The sequence below is a fragment of the Pteropus vampyrus genome, unplaced genomic scaffold (genome assembly GCF_000151845.1).
Source record: "Pteropus vampyrus isolate Shadow unplaced genomic scaffold, Pvam_2.0 Scaffold33, whole genome shotgun sequence".
NCBI classification, from domain to species: Eukaryota; Metazoa; Chordata; class Mammalia; order Chiroptera; family Pteropodidae; genus Pteropus; species Pteropus vampyrus.
In genome coordinates this window covers 10178156-10191542 of record NW_011888814.1, presented here as the reverse complement: position 1 = coordinate 10191542, position 13387 = coordinate 10178156, and the positions used below count along the sequence as shown (strand labels likewise).

The window sequence follows — 13387 nt, the reverse complement described above, 5'->3', positions numbered from 1 at the left end:
CCGCCACCCGGCCGCCCCGCCTCCTCTGTTTTTGTTTTGATGGAGCCCGCGTGCAGCTGGCGCGTGTCGAGTCACGTGCCGTGGGCGGGAGGGGGGCTGGGGCGCGGTGACGCACGCGTCCCGAGGTCCCGGCTCCCGCGGCGGGCTGCCGAGGAAGGGGCGAGGGGGCGTGTTCCCCAGACAGATCCGGATCGTGTGCTGGGTCAGGGCCGCCTCTGGTGGGGTTCGTGGGAGTTGATCCTCGATGAGCCGTATTCGGACGTGGCTGTAAATCCCACCGCACTTTGAGTTCGTGGTCACAGCATGTAGGCGAGCCTCGTCCCTCCAACCTGGGGGACTGGCCTGCGCCGATCAAGTCAGAAATTGAACAGACTTTACCGGCGTGTGTATTTCTGGCCATGTGGAGACACAGATGTGTTTCCTAATCCTGGCTGCATGTTATAAGCAACTGGAGAGCTTTAGAAAGAACTCCAATGCCCTGCCCAATCCTGGACGCACTGAACCCAAATCCAGACGGGGCCCGGACGCGATGAATTTTTAAGAACCCTCACTAAGTGTTTTTGGTGCACAGTGAGGGTTGAGAACTTACAAAGGTAACCAGCTTGGTGGAACAGGCAGTAGTGAAACCGTCCATTTCGGGGGATGAAATAGTAAAAATAGCTAAAGTAGGTAACATACTGATCTGTCACTAGATGGGGGTCACTATGTGCTGGCATTGTGGCTACAGAGACATGGATATACGTATACGTACTTGGAACATTTTACAGTTGGGCTGTTGAAGCTCGGGAGGTTAACAGTTGATCAGTGACGATCCCTGACTAGTACCCCAGGAGAGTGACTCCAGAATTCATACTTTCAATCATTGCATATGCTGCATCAGAAATATACTTTTACTTTCAGGGCCACGTGTGTGTGTGTGAATAGGAAGAGTTATGTCATATTTGCCTGCGGGCCAGCAAGGTTATATAATACACGTATTTTTACATGGTAAGTTTTGCTTGTGTTAAAAGGAGGAGAATCACTTGGTGAATCCGTTAAGACCTATATAGGCTCTTAGCATTTTCAAGGAGTGTTTTGTGAAGAGAAGAGAGAGGGGACCCCAGTAGTTTGAAGAGAAGAGATTCTAGGCAAGTTTTGTTTGTTTTGAGACTTGAATGTATGTATAGAGTGAAGGGAAGAGTCCAGAAGATGCAAATATTTTCCAAGAATTTACATGCGCAGCCACAGACATCCTTTACGTTGTGCGGGGTGATACATAACAGTTTTGGCTGTCACAGGCTGTATGTGGCCGAAGGTGCAAGGCAGTGTACAGAGTAGCTGAAATTCTGCCATGAAAATTTTGGAGGAAAATAACTTCTCCTCTTGCCTGGGGTATAAAAGCGTCCCTTCTGCAAGCCCCCTTCTTGCTTTGATTTATTTCATTTGTCTCCCGGTCAGATAAACTCTTAGTGGGAATCTTCAGATGTGAGGATAATCCGTTTGTTTTGAAAATGTGGTCATTGGTATATTCTGTAAGGGTATTCCAAATAAAACTCACAGGAAACAGATTTTTTTTCCCTGAAAACAAAAGGGTCCAATGAAAATGTGTTTGTATTATTAAATATGTATTGCTAAATGGTGGTGTGTCACAAAGAAACATCTTGGTATTCCTACTGATTGCTGTCTGATATTGTTAGTTATAAGGCAGATGTAGGCATATTACTTAGCAAGTTTTAGGGACTGGTTTTCATGTTGCTTGCAATTTTGGTGAGGAAGGTTTACAGACCTACGAAGGCAAGCCTGACAAATGTGAGTAGTGTCGTGTTGGTGTCTGGCGTGGACATAGCTCTCTAGCCCCATCTCCTTCTGTCTGTTCTCATTCCTAGCCCTGTTGACTACCAAAGACACTTTTCTCCAGCATCGCCAAACCGCTGGTGGTTCCTTTGCACAGCTCTGCCTACGTTGCCCCTTCTGTTTCTTGGGTACCTCCTTCGGGAAATTTCCCCTGGTTTCTCAGAAAACGTTTTAAAAATACTCTCTCCGTGTCACCTCTGTGTCTGTACGTACTTGTCTCACTTCATTTATCACAACATGTCACACTGTTTTTATTTACGGGTTGGATACCCCTACTAAATTGAGCTCATCAAAGTGTTTTAACTGTGCGTCACTGGCACACAGTAGGTACTTATGTTTATTACATGGGTCCGAATTGAATTCGATTGTATTCTTTGTGTTGCTGTTTGCCTGTGTCACCTATCTTCATTCTTAACTGTTCTCACCTCCTCTGCTGCTAGCTCCTAGGCTTAAAACGCATCCTCGCACAGAAAATACAAAATACTACCAACACATCTTGGAAAAGGAATAGGAAGTATGGGACAAAATGTATTATTTTTCACTTATTTTCCAATTTCATTCTCAGTTGGCCAATTGGCTAGCTGGAAAATTTTCCTGGTTACTGAAGTATACTGGGAGAGAAAACGCAACATTATCCCTTTTCAACTTTAGGAAGAAAGAAATGGCCAAACGTTATTGAAGGACATACTTTTACGTTCCATAGCCAAGTAAGGGTGCTTCATCACATTTCATTACACTGTGACTTTCAGATTTAGTATTGCCGGAGGTATTTGTAGAGCAGCACTGTCCTGTAGAGCTTTCTGGGATGAGAGAAAAATGATTATGATGATATGTTTTTAATGACTTAGAAGTGATAGTCACTAGCCACTTGAGGCTATTGAACACTTTAAGTGTGGCTAGTGTGACATAGGAACTGAATTTCTGATTGATTTAAATATAAATCGCCCCAGGTGGCTAGGGAGTACTGTACCGGACAGTACAGTGATAGAGGATTTGTGAGCTTTTCATGTAGTTTATGTGCTCTTCCTTTTTTAGGAGCAGGGTGGAGTGATTCTGAGTAATTACGAATGTGAGTAATTATTTACAAATCAAATGGATTTGACCCCATCGTGTATAAACTAAGTGGGAGCCCCGTAAGGTAATCAATATTTCTCTAAGATGTATTGTGAAGAGCGGGCACTATACTTGTCTCAATGGTCATTGTATCCCTAGTGCCTGACACATAGTGAGTGCTCATAAGTGTTTGTTGAAGGAATGAATGTTCAAACAATTTAATCCCTCTCCTTTAGGGTTATGTTGTATGTTGAAGGTATGTCGTGGAGCTGAAGAGGACAGTCAGTAGTGGTACCAGTAACTACACTGAGTTCTTCCAAGGAATGCATTCTCTCCAGAGGAATTATTAACTCAGTGACTGATTTCTTTCTTGTAAGATATGTAGCAAGAATTCTTACTCTTATTTGATGATGGATTGAAAAATAAAGTCACAAGCAGATTTGTTGCTCAGATCATACAGAGAGTAGGAAGTGTAAATCAAACAGTAGTTGTTTCTATTGCTTTGTGCACTTGTCCGTGGTTGTTTCAGAAAAACGAAATCAGGCACTGAACTATGTTAGTTAGAAAACTTGGTTTGTAAAATCGAAGGTGATTATATATATTAATGGATTCTGAAAAGAGGACTGAAATATCTCTAGGATAGCGTGATATTGAGAAAACAGCTTGGGTTTGAGAAACAGGAATGGAAACATTTACTTCTTAAATCTCTACGTCTCAGTCTGTGGTAATCCTAACACCCAAACTGTAAACTTCTCAGCGGGGATATTTGAAACATAAATAGAAACACACGTTTAGTTGTGCAGATAACTACTACTAGACTGACATATTTACGTAAAAAGGTATGGGATACATCAAACATCTGTTTAAAATGAATGCTGTAAGGCCGAAAATTGTAGATTTCATTTAATGTGGTAGATGCTCTATTGGTGGGCTGATGACACAGCCCAATATGTGCTCCAGAACTTGTAGAAGATGATGCACAGTGTGCCCTCGGTGCTATGCATCAGGCTTACGTACTGTGTGGCGTTATGTGTGGCTGGATTACAGGCCTGTCCTCGTTCCTAGGACACAGACTAGCTTCTTATCATTCTGCCACTCTGTGTTCCACAAATGAAAACCAGTTTAATACTAGAGTAAGTAAAACATACATGAAAATTAAGTCTCTTGTTTAAAAAAATTCACGATGCATCCAAGATAAAATATGAAGGTTGTTTTGTTTTGTTTTGTTTTGTTTTGAAGGGGCATTACTTTCTCTTTTAGCAATTTCTGGCCTCTTTGTCCTTTATGATGGCTCTTCAAACACCTTTGGTGTGAACCTTTTTGGTGTGGGGTACGGGGGGAGCCCACAAACCAAAAACAAACTATCAGCCATATGTCCCATACATAACTGCTGTTGCCCTCAAAACCAAACCAAACAGCCATAATGAGACAAAACCCACCACTGCTATCAGTAACAAAAGTCAACTTAACCAACCAAACAAATAATGCCTGTGAGGTTTGAATTGCTGCTCTGGTGGAGAGGTCAGTAATGTGAAGTCTCTTTTTAGGTTTTAAATGTAAATTACTCATGAAAATGTAAATTACTCAAAATTTATATCTGCCCACCTGTCTAACTCATATAGCAGTGCTATAAGAATTCATACTGCAGTAGAGCACGATGTATTTGGCCTAGATCTTATTGGGCTACTTGGATTCAAGTATATAGTTTAAGAATTATTTCAAAAGGTTATTAAAAACTGTCTCTACTGACGTTGGTCACTAACGTGATATAAGAATTGAAGGAAGGTCCTGGCTTCGTATGCTTCTTGTCAGTGACTTGGTTGGATTGAATCTGTGGTTCTCAGGCTTTCATGTGTATCAGAATCACCAAGGGCTTGTTAAAACACAGATTTCTGGACCACACCCCAGAGTTTCTGACTTGGTAGAGTGGGCCTAATAATCTGCATTTCTTACAAGTTTCTAGGTGATGCTGATTTTGCTCGTCAGAGGGCTGCATTTTGAAATCTCTTCCAAAGTTCTACGATTCTATGCTATTCCCCCTCCTTTTCAAGAAATAAAACGAAGCACCTGTCCTTTGATTTCTGTACTGTTACATCGTTTAAAGATTGCCGTATGGCAAACTGCGTTTTAAAAATTTGAAATGGGTTAATTAATTTTATTTGGAGAGTTTCTTGAAAATCCCATGTATTTTACAAAAACTTTGGATCTGTTAAAACTCAAATTAGGTATTCTTATCTAGTAGTAGAAGTCTCCAGTTAAAATACATTGGTATATTTCTGATGTTATTAAGTGATAAGACTATTTGCAGCTCCTTAAACCTAAATGTTATATCAAATCTAACCAGTGCCTTTTAACATACAGCTGCAGGGTACGGTGAGGCACATTCCATAATGTGGGCTCACTAAATGAAATGGTTTTTAGGAGACATAGTTCTTTTCCTAGTTAAAACCCTGGGTTTGGGTTCATAGTAGACTCTGGTAGCATTACCTGGATGCCCTCTGAAGATACCTCACCGCTTCATAGAAGAGTCATGGTTGCAGGAAGGAGATGCCCGTCACGGGGACGAAGAATAAGTCAGGGCACGGCCATCCCCTATTTTGAGGACATTGGAGAACAGTGGAGGCTCTGCAGTTTCTAAAGGAAGGGGCCCTGGGGCTCGAATCTGGCGAAAAGGAGGTGGAGATACTAGGCGATGTCTTAAAGCCACACCGTTCTTATCCACAGTGTATGTTTGTGGGGGGAGGGGAGCATCTTTTTTTGGGGGAGCAGGTCATGGAAATGCTAAGGCACTGTAACAGCTGGTGCTCTGGAACCATTCCCGATTAAAGTAGACTCCCAAGTGCGATGCATTCAAGGTTTGAGGTGAGTTGAAGTGAGGGGTGACAGTACGTTCTAATGGGAGTGAATTTATTGGGGAAAAAGGAATAGTAAGATTTTTGGGGAAAAATATTTTTTATCTGAGAGAAAGGAAGTAATAAAAGAAATAGGTTAAAAGGTAAAGAATGGGAGGGTAAAAATGAAAAATTTTAAGTTTTTAAATGTTCTAAAACTTAATGTGTGTATGTTAAGACTAGACTGGTTAATAGCACGGGCTGCTTTGTTAGAAAATGAGTTCATGAGTTTTCTTTACTGTTTCCGGTGAATACTTCAGAATGTCACCAGACGCTATTATTTGACTTATATCAAATGCCTTTCCAAGTTATGCTGAGGATTCATGCAGTACTAACTTTTTTAGATTGCTTTATGATTATTAACTAGTTTCGGTCAAATTCCTGGAAGGCATATGCGATGCTTATTATTGGGTGTGTTTTACAGATTAGGAAACAATGTGTAGCACAGGCCACAAAGCTGGGCTGAGGCCAGGAGATCTCACTGCTTTCCACTATCTACTAGTTTCAGTTTTATCTTGAAATTCTCTCTTTTCTAACTGTTTTTATAAAATAGTTGAACCTAGAATCTTGAGTTGATTTAGCATCCATATAATTGATTTTGGACTGTATTTTATGGATACAGCCTTAGATTTTAAGCTACCGTTTATTTCTTTGAAAAGAACTACACGTCATTTGCTACTCAGATCTACAGTCATTTCTTTACTCGAACATCTGTGACATAATCTTCGTAACTCTGTCTGCGACACTGTTTTGAATTCTTCAGACTTGACAGTTTGAGGCTGGGGATAGCAGTCTATATGACAAGAGGGCAGAGGGATGGAAGCTTGCTGTCTGATTCCCCTCGCCCCATATTTCTTGGGGTTTGTCTCCCACCCCCAGAACCTTTTAAAAGCCTCCTATGCTTTGGAGCAGGGGTCCCCAACCCCCAGGCCATGGCCCAGTACCGGACCGCACAGCAGGAGATGAGTGGAGGGTGAGGGAGCAAAGCTTCATCTGTGTTCGCAGCTGCTCCTGGTATCACGACCTCAGCTCCACCGCAGATCACCAGGCATTAGATTGTCATAGGAGCACAGGTCCCTGGTGTCAAAAAGGTTGGGGACCGTTACTTTTGAGAATTGACACTTCATATTTTTCTTGTGTGTAATCACACTAGCACTGGGCAACATCTGTCTTTGCCCTCCCATATCTGTTGAGGGTCCTTTCTTACAACTTCTGACTTTTCTCTTTGTCTCCCAGCCAGGCTTTTGGCTTCTCACGCTGACTTCTGATTGGCCAGACCTCTCTGTGGTTTTTCTTTACAGTCCTACCCCTACATTTTCCTCTTTTTCCTGTCCGACGTTCTCGTCTGTGCTGTGGCTGATCTTAGTTTGGTGGAAAGAGTATTGAGGTAGAGTCATGTTTACATTAATGATTAGTGAGTACCTGCCTCTTTGGATATTGTGCTTTACAGTCTTTCCCCTGGATTCTAGTTCCCACCAGCTACTGGACCTTGGGGGAGTGTCCCAGCCTGTGCCAGAGGCTGCTATAAAATGAAGGCTTCATGGAGAAAGGTGTTTCTGGCCCTAAACGTGCTACGGCTGAGTTTATTCACATCGTGACACTTTAACTTTCTGAAAGACACTTGTTAAATAACGAGGCTGGTCTCAGTGAGGGGTAGGGGCTTGAATCCCAGGATCAGGAGATCGAGCACTCCTTACTTAGATTGAGGTGAGGCCGGCTGCTTTTTCCTTCAGGAGTTAGGGATGGTCAAGGGCACTCCTCTCCTTACTTGGGCTGTCTGCAGGAGAACACTCGACAGCTGAACCTGAGCGCTCCACTTTGGAAGGGTTGTTGACCCTCACATTTGGAAGATTCTGTTGCTTCTTATCCTGTCATCGATGGTATTTAGACAACAAGGGGGAGTTTCTGGGAAAGTGCTTAATACTTCTGCAAATTCTTAAACAGCTCAGAAAAAGTGCTACCTCAGATCTTTCTCTTGCAGAATTGTATGTGGCCTGTGACCTTGAGTGCTTGTTTTGTTTTGTTTTGTTTTATTTCTAGGAGAATTTTTGTTGTACTGAAACTTTTTGTAATGTTCACAACTACACCAAGCTACTTATCTGTTCATTGTCAAGGTCACTGAAAATTGTTTTGCTTTCTGCTTTTATGTTGATGTAACGTGCCTTCTTGCACATATTGTCCATTTTCTAAAAATCTATAATTACTTTCTGTTTCTTTATTTCCAGAGAGATTAAATAGTCCTTCATCTTTTCCTATTTTTTTGCTTTTAAAAATTGTGTAATACTTACCTTTTATAGGCTCTATTCCAAAAGACTTTGTGATGACTCTTCAGTACCTGCGTGAAAATGCAGGTACTTGATAGCAAAAAGTGAAAAATATTTTTCAATAAAATGCCATTCATAGCCTTTCTGTGGATTTTATCTTTGAAATCTGTGGTCTGTATTATGCTTTGCAGCTAGTTTGTAAAACGTTAACTCTGTTTTGTTTACAGGCTTTTCCCATTTTCATGGGAAAAGATATCAAAATCTTCCTTTCCCCCCACCTTTAAAGGATTTGAAATTAAGATTCTTTCTGCTACTAATTCAAGTCTTCTGAGAAGGCGCATAGACGTTTGCTCTTTGCCATAGATCTGTGTCTGTCAGCAGTTTGGAACAAGGACTTCATAGGCTTAATAAATCAACAAGCTATTTAGTCATTTCGTACCATGTGCAGAATATTTTTCAGTAACAAGATAATTTGAGATTCTAAAATATCCCAATAACAGATTTGCTTTAAAAAGATTTTTTAAATGATTGTCCATATGATGGTTGGAGAGCATTTGCTCTTGTGTGGGGGATGTGTTGGTGTGTGATATCCTGGGCTCATTCTGTGTCCGATGGTTCCATCCCCTTGACTCAGGAAGGGGCCTGCATGTTGAAGCAGTGCACCCCCAGAGTCTGACTGGAAATGCCCCCTTCTGACTATTTTCTTGGTGGTTTTTGGAGAGCACTGAATTGTGATTGTACAGATATACTTATTACATACTAAAACATCTTTTTGGATCATTACGCTTTTGCGGAGTTAAGAGATCCGAGCTCTGGGAAGATTGATTACTTACCGGGAACGTATCAGATGCTGGACTTGCCAGGTAAACCGTCTAGTGTATTTCAGACTAAAGGTCTTCCTGCGTTACTCTTCCTGCACTGGAATCCTCCTCATCCTCCATGTGGGGTCTAGTAGCAGGCACAGGTAACCGTGTCCTTTCTGGGCAAACTTCCTGTCCAAAACTAAACAAAAGAAAACAAACTAAAGCCTTTAAAGGTGTCTGGAGTCTATTTGAAATGTTCGTGGGATGCTGGCACACTGTGGCCCTAGGCTACCGACAAGCCATTTTCGGCCTTTCCGCTCCTCCTCCTTTATTCTCTTTTCTTTCTGTGTTCTTTACTCTCATAATCCCCACCCCCTTTTTTTTCTTCTGTGGTTCTTTTCTGTTTCTTTTGTTCTTCTTCCTTCCCCTTTTGGTTTTTTCTCCTTCCTGTCATGGATAGCCTTGTAACATCCTATAGTTACCACAGACATCTTTTTTTAGTCTGACTAATGGCAGACCAGAGCTAAAGACAAGTTTTATTCTGATATTTAAAGTTATGTGTAGCCTGTAAAATTCCACGCCGGTGCAAACTATTTCTAAAGGGTTCAATGTGTTTGTATGGCGTACTTCATGTTGAATGGAAAATAGGTGTGAAATGTAGAACTTCCCAAACTCTTTGGGATATTTGAATAGGCATTCAATTAGGTTTTGGATTGAAGTTTATATTTTGTGCTAAAGGACATTCTGCCAAAATTTAGGTAATAGTAATCGTGTAGTTTCTGAATTTCAGGATTCTTTCTACTTATGAAATTTTCGGTAAAGATGATATTTGGGTTAAAATAATGTCTTTAAATTGCTTAAACTGTAACAAAGCTTGATATAAAAAAATGACAGCATCAGATTTGTTTTGAATACCCAACTACTACTTATGCCACTATCAAAGGTCAGATTGTATTCTAGCTGTGAGACAATTCAGAGCTAGTTTAATTTAGTCTACATTTATAGATGAGGTCATTTACTTAATTTTACACATCTGGTCAGTGGCATAGTTGCCCACAATTAGGTCTTCCACTCGGCTTTTTTGGGAAAGAAAGTTAAATTTACGAAATTTAGAGATCAAATGGGCAGAGAAGCCCGAGGAGAGTATGTGGGTTCTAAACCTGGCTTGACCTTATTAGCTGTAAGAGATTGGACTCCGTGTTTAACCTCTTTGGGTCTCTGTTTTGGGAAGGTTGAACTTTAAGGTGCCTTTCCAGTTCTGTGACTTGTATTCAGGAGAGAAAATTAAAATAGATTTAGATTCTTTCATTGTACATTTGTGCAGTTGCCATTTGTGTCCTATTTCAAATAGCTCTCGTTCCTATTTTTAATAGGTATCACTTGTATTTTTTGTTAGGGAATCAACTTTTCCCAAGTGTGATGTTGTTAGATACAGGTTGTTGTCAACATGATGGTCACCTCTGTATTCAAGTGTCTCTAGCATCATCCTGATGGACTGAACAACGCACATTCAGAGGCAGATCTCTCATACTATGAAGGAATATTCCATAGACAGGTAATTGAGAGGTGTTTTCTTTCAAATTGTTTATAGTTTATTATAGTGTTGGAGAGTCATGTTACATGAATCAAATTTAAGAGAATTTGGCTATTCTAACTTCTACAGTTGTTTTATTTGGGATTATAGAACAGATTCTTCTGTTCGCAGTGGAATAATCTGTCATTGTATCGGAGAGAAGAATGGAAGGATAGGGAAGATGAGATGAGTGTAAAGCATTGGAGAAAAAGCTGAGAAGACCGGAGATGCTTTCCTAAGAAGACTGTAACAGTGAGCGTTGGGACCTTCCCATGTTTGGGAAAACCCATTCTTTTAATAAAATTTCTGAACACCTATTATGTGCATCATATTGAGCTGGGTGCTGTGGGAATTACAAAAGAAGTACTCATCATACTCATTGGGAGCTTCTTCCTCTAGATTCCTTACTCTTTGCCTGGGTTTCCAGTGCATGGGCCACGAAATGGTGAGATGCGGTTAATCTGACCCTGAAGATTGATCTAGACAAGGAGAGTGGAGGGAGGACTGAACCAGTAGGGGGAAGACCCCAAGGAGCCGTGAAATTTGAGCAGTTCGAAGGACCGATAGTTAAGAATAGCTAAAGGACTCGTTTTACTTTTCTTTGGGAGAGTTCAAGTGATATGGGTGGGCTAGGTTAGGACATGGGCTGGGAATTCAGAGATTAAATGAATTGAATAAAACTTAAATACATTGAAGAAAACATTGTAACAAATTAGTGGACTCTGTGGAAGCACTGGAGACCTTTTATCTCATCTTTTTATTTGGAAAATTTAAAATTTTAGAAAAGTAATATTCTGAACACCTATATGCCCTTTTCTAGATTAAACAATTGTTAATAACTTTTTTGCTGCACTTGCCTGTACCACTTGCCTGTACATTTTCTGTGTATGTGTTTCGAATCAAATGTGGTAGGTATATTTGTGTTACTTTGTTAATCACTCGACTGTAAGTTGCAGAAACCATGACATTTCACCTCCAAATACCTGCTAAAGAGGACTTTCCTTAGTATAACCACAATACGATTATCATACCTGAGAAGTTTAGCATTAATATAATAACATGGTCTAATATATAGAAAATATTTACATTTGGAGGTGGAATGTGTATTTATTTTTCTTTTTTAAAATCAGGCAAACTTGTCTGGCACAATGTGTATTGAGTGTTTTGATGGGACAAGAGACCAGAGATGGAAACTGGTTTATACATATTTAAAAGTCATATATAGCCATAAAAATAGAAAGAGGGAGCTCATTATATTCTGATAGCTGTATTCTTGAAGGTAAAATCTTAAGTAAGAACGAGGCATAGAAAAGTATAAAAGAGTTTGTAAAGTTGTATGTATAGATATCTATAGATATATTTCTGCAAGCATGAAAAATGAACTATAACTATATTTCATGCCTTTAAGAGAAGGAAGTAGGTAGCTGGAGGACATGGTGACTTTTCCCTGAGTACCCTTTTTTACCTTTTGAATTTCGAATAAGCAAGCATAGACTTATGTTGATACTATTATTAGCTATGTAGCATGTAAGATAATACTTCTCTTTATGTCCTGAAGAAATTTGGAGATTAGGGCCTGAAGTGAAGAAGATGGAGGAAAATTTTTATTTTTCCAGTGTTGAAGGGAAATTTGCTGCTTGTGCCACTTAATGAAAAAGGTGTGTTCACAATGTAAGAAGGTTTTTTTTCAGGAGCTGCTGGTGTGGAGAGGAGGGACTTGAACGGAGGTCTGATATCCAGGAAGTCTGGGAATTTCACCCAGGAAAGCACAAAGAAAGATGGAGTAAGAGTTTGTATATTCTATCGTCCTCTTGGAGTAAAGATAATTTTTTCCTCCTCTAAGAATGAGAAAGAAGAAGAGAAGTTTGTAGTTTATTTCAGTAGAAGAATACAGAAAATGGCAAATGGGACTCAGAATTTATATTGCATATACATTCGTACTGCTTTTAATGATACAAGATCATAAGTATGTTTAATAAGCTACTAAGAAAAAACATTTTGGAATAATGTCTGTATTTTCTTAAAATACAGATTCTTGGGTTTTACTAAAGATGACATGAAACTTTTGTTGAGAAAATACTAGAAATCTGTTATTAGTAAATTATTTCCATCTGATAGCAATTTGATTATTTTGTATAATTACATGGTGAACTTGTGTGGTATTTATCCTTAAAAATTGCTGTTTTGCAGTGTTTTGAAATAAATTGCATGAAAGGTTAAAATTAATTTCCAAGTTAACTCAGCCTCTGTTTATTTTCTGTTTTTGTATAATGAACACAAAGTTATTGATTGGCACTTAGTGCCTTTTCTCTTGAAGACCAATGTTTATTAACCAGTGAGTTCTGAATTGCTCTCAGTGTCCATTACGCATCCTGGGGTCAGTGGAGACAGATGGTCTGTCCTTGATTGAGGCTTCTGGAAAGTTAACATTTCAGTAGTGATAGTTAAATTCGGGCTGGGAGGGAAGCCACTGGTTGCTCGGGCAGGCCTTTGAGAGGAGAGGAATTCAGCACCTTTCGATCAGGCATCTAGGGTGTGACTTGGCAGGTGAAAAATTTGATTTTGTCAATTCATTCAGAGTTGATGGGGACTGCGAGACTGAATGAAGCGAACCAAGCTAAGCAGGCTTACAGGAGATTGAATATCCCACCGTGCTAATTTACAGTGGCAGATGTACTATGGCCAGTTGTAGACTTGCTGAAAGGATAGAATATAGATAGTAACTTTACTTGGTGAACATACAAATAAGATGGGGAAGAACTGAGTCTTTTCAATGGACAGTTCCATCAAGACGTGCGAATTTGTAGGAGGACTTTTTTCGCTGTGGGACTATTCTGCCTAAAAACCTGGGGCCTAAAATCAGAGCATCTTTACTAGAGTGTGGTGCTGGGTAAACACAATGAATTCTTCTCCAGTTCCCTTTGTGATCAGTTATCAGAGGCCCCTTTACTCTATTCCAGATATGTTACA

General features: G+C 40.1%; 1 long non-coding RNA gene across 5 annotated transcripts in view; it reads left to right on the top strand.

Moving 5' to 3' along the window:
• LOC111737971 overlaps positions 1 to 13387 on the top strand; it is a 66327-nt gene that overhangs the window by 4046 nt on the left and 48894 nt on the right. For 3 of the 5 annotated variants that reach the window (XR_002779640.1, XR_002779642.1, XR_002779641.1), the window contains exons 4-5: positions 10550 to 10669; positions 12109 to 12200. This is a non-coding gene — a long non-coding RNA (uncharacterized LOC111737971). The remainder of the gene's footprint in view (positions 1 to 10549; positions 10670 to 12108; positions 12201 to 13387) is intronic. The other 2 variants (XR_002779644.1, XR_002779643.1) reach the window with 1 other exon arrangement.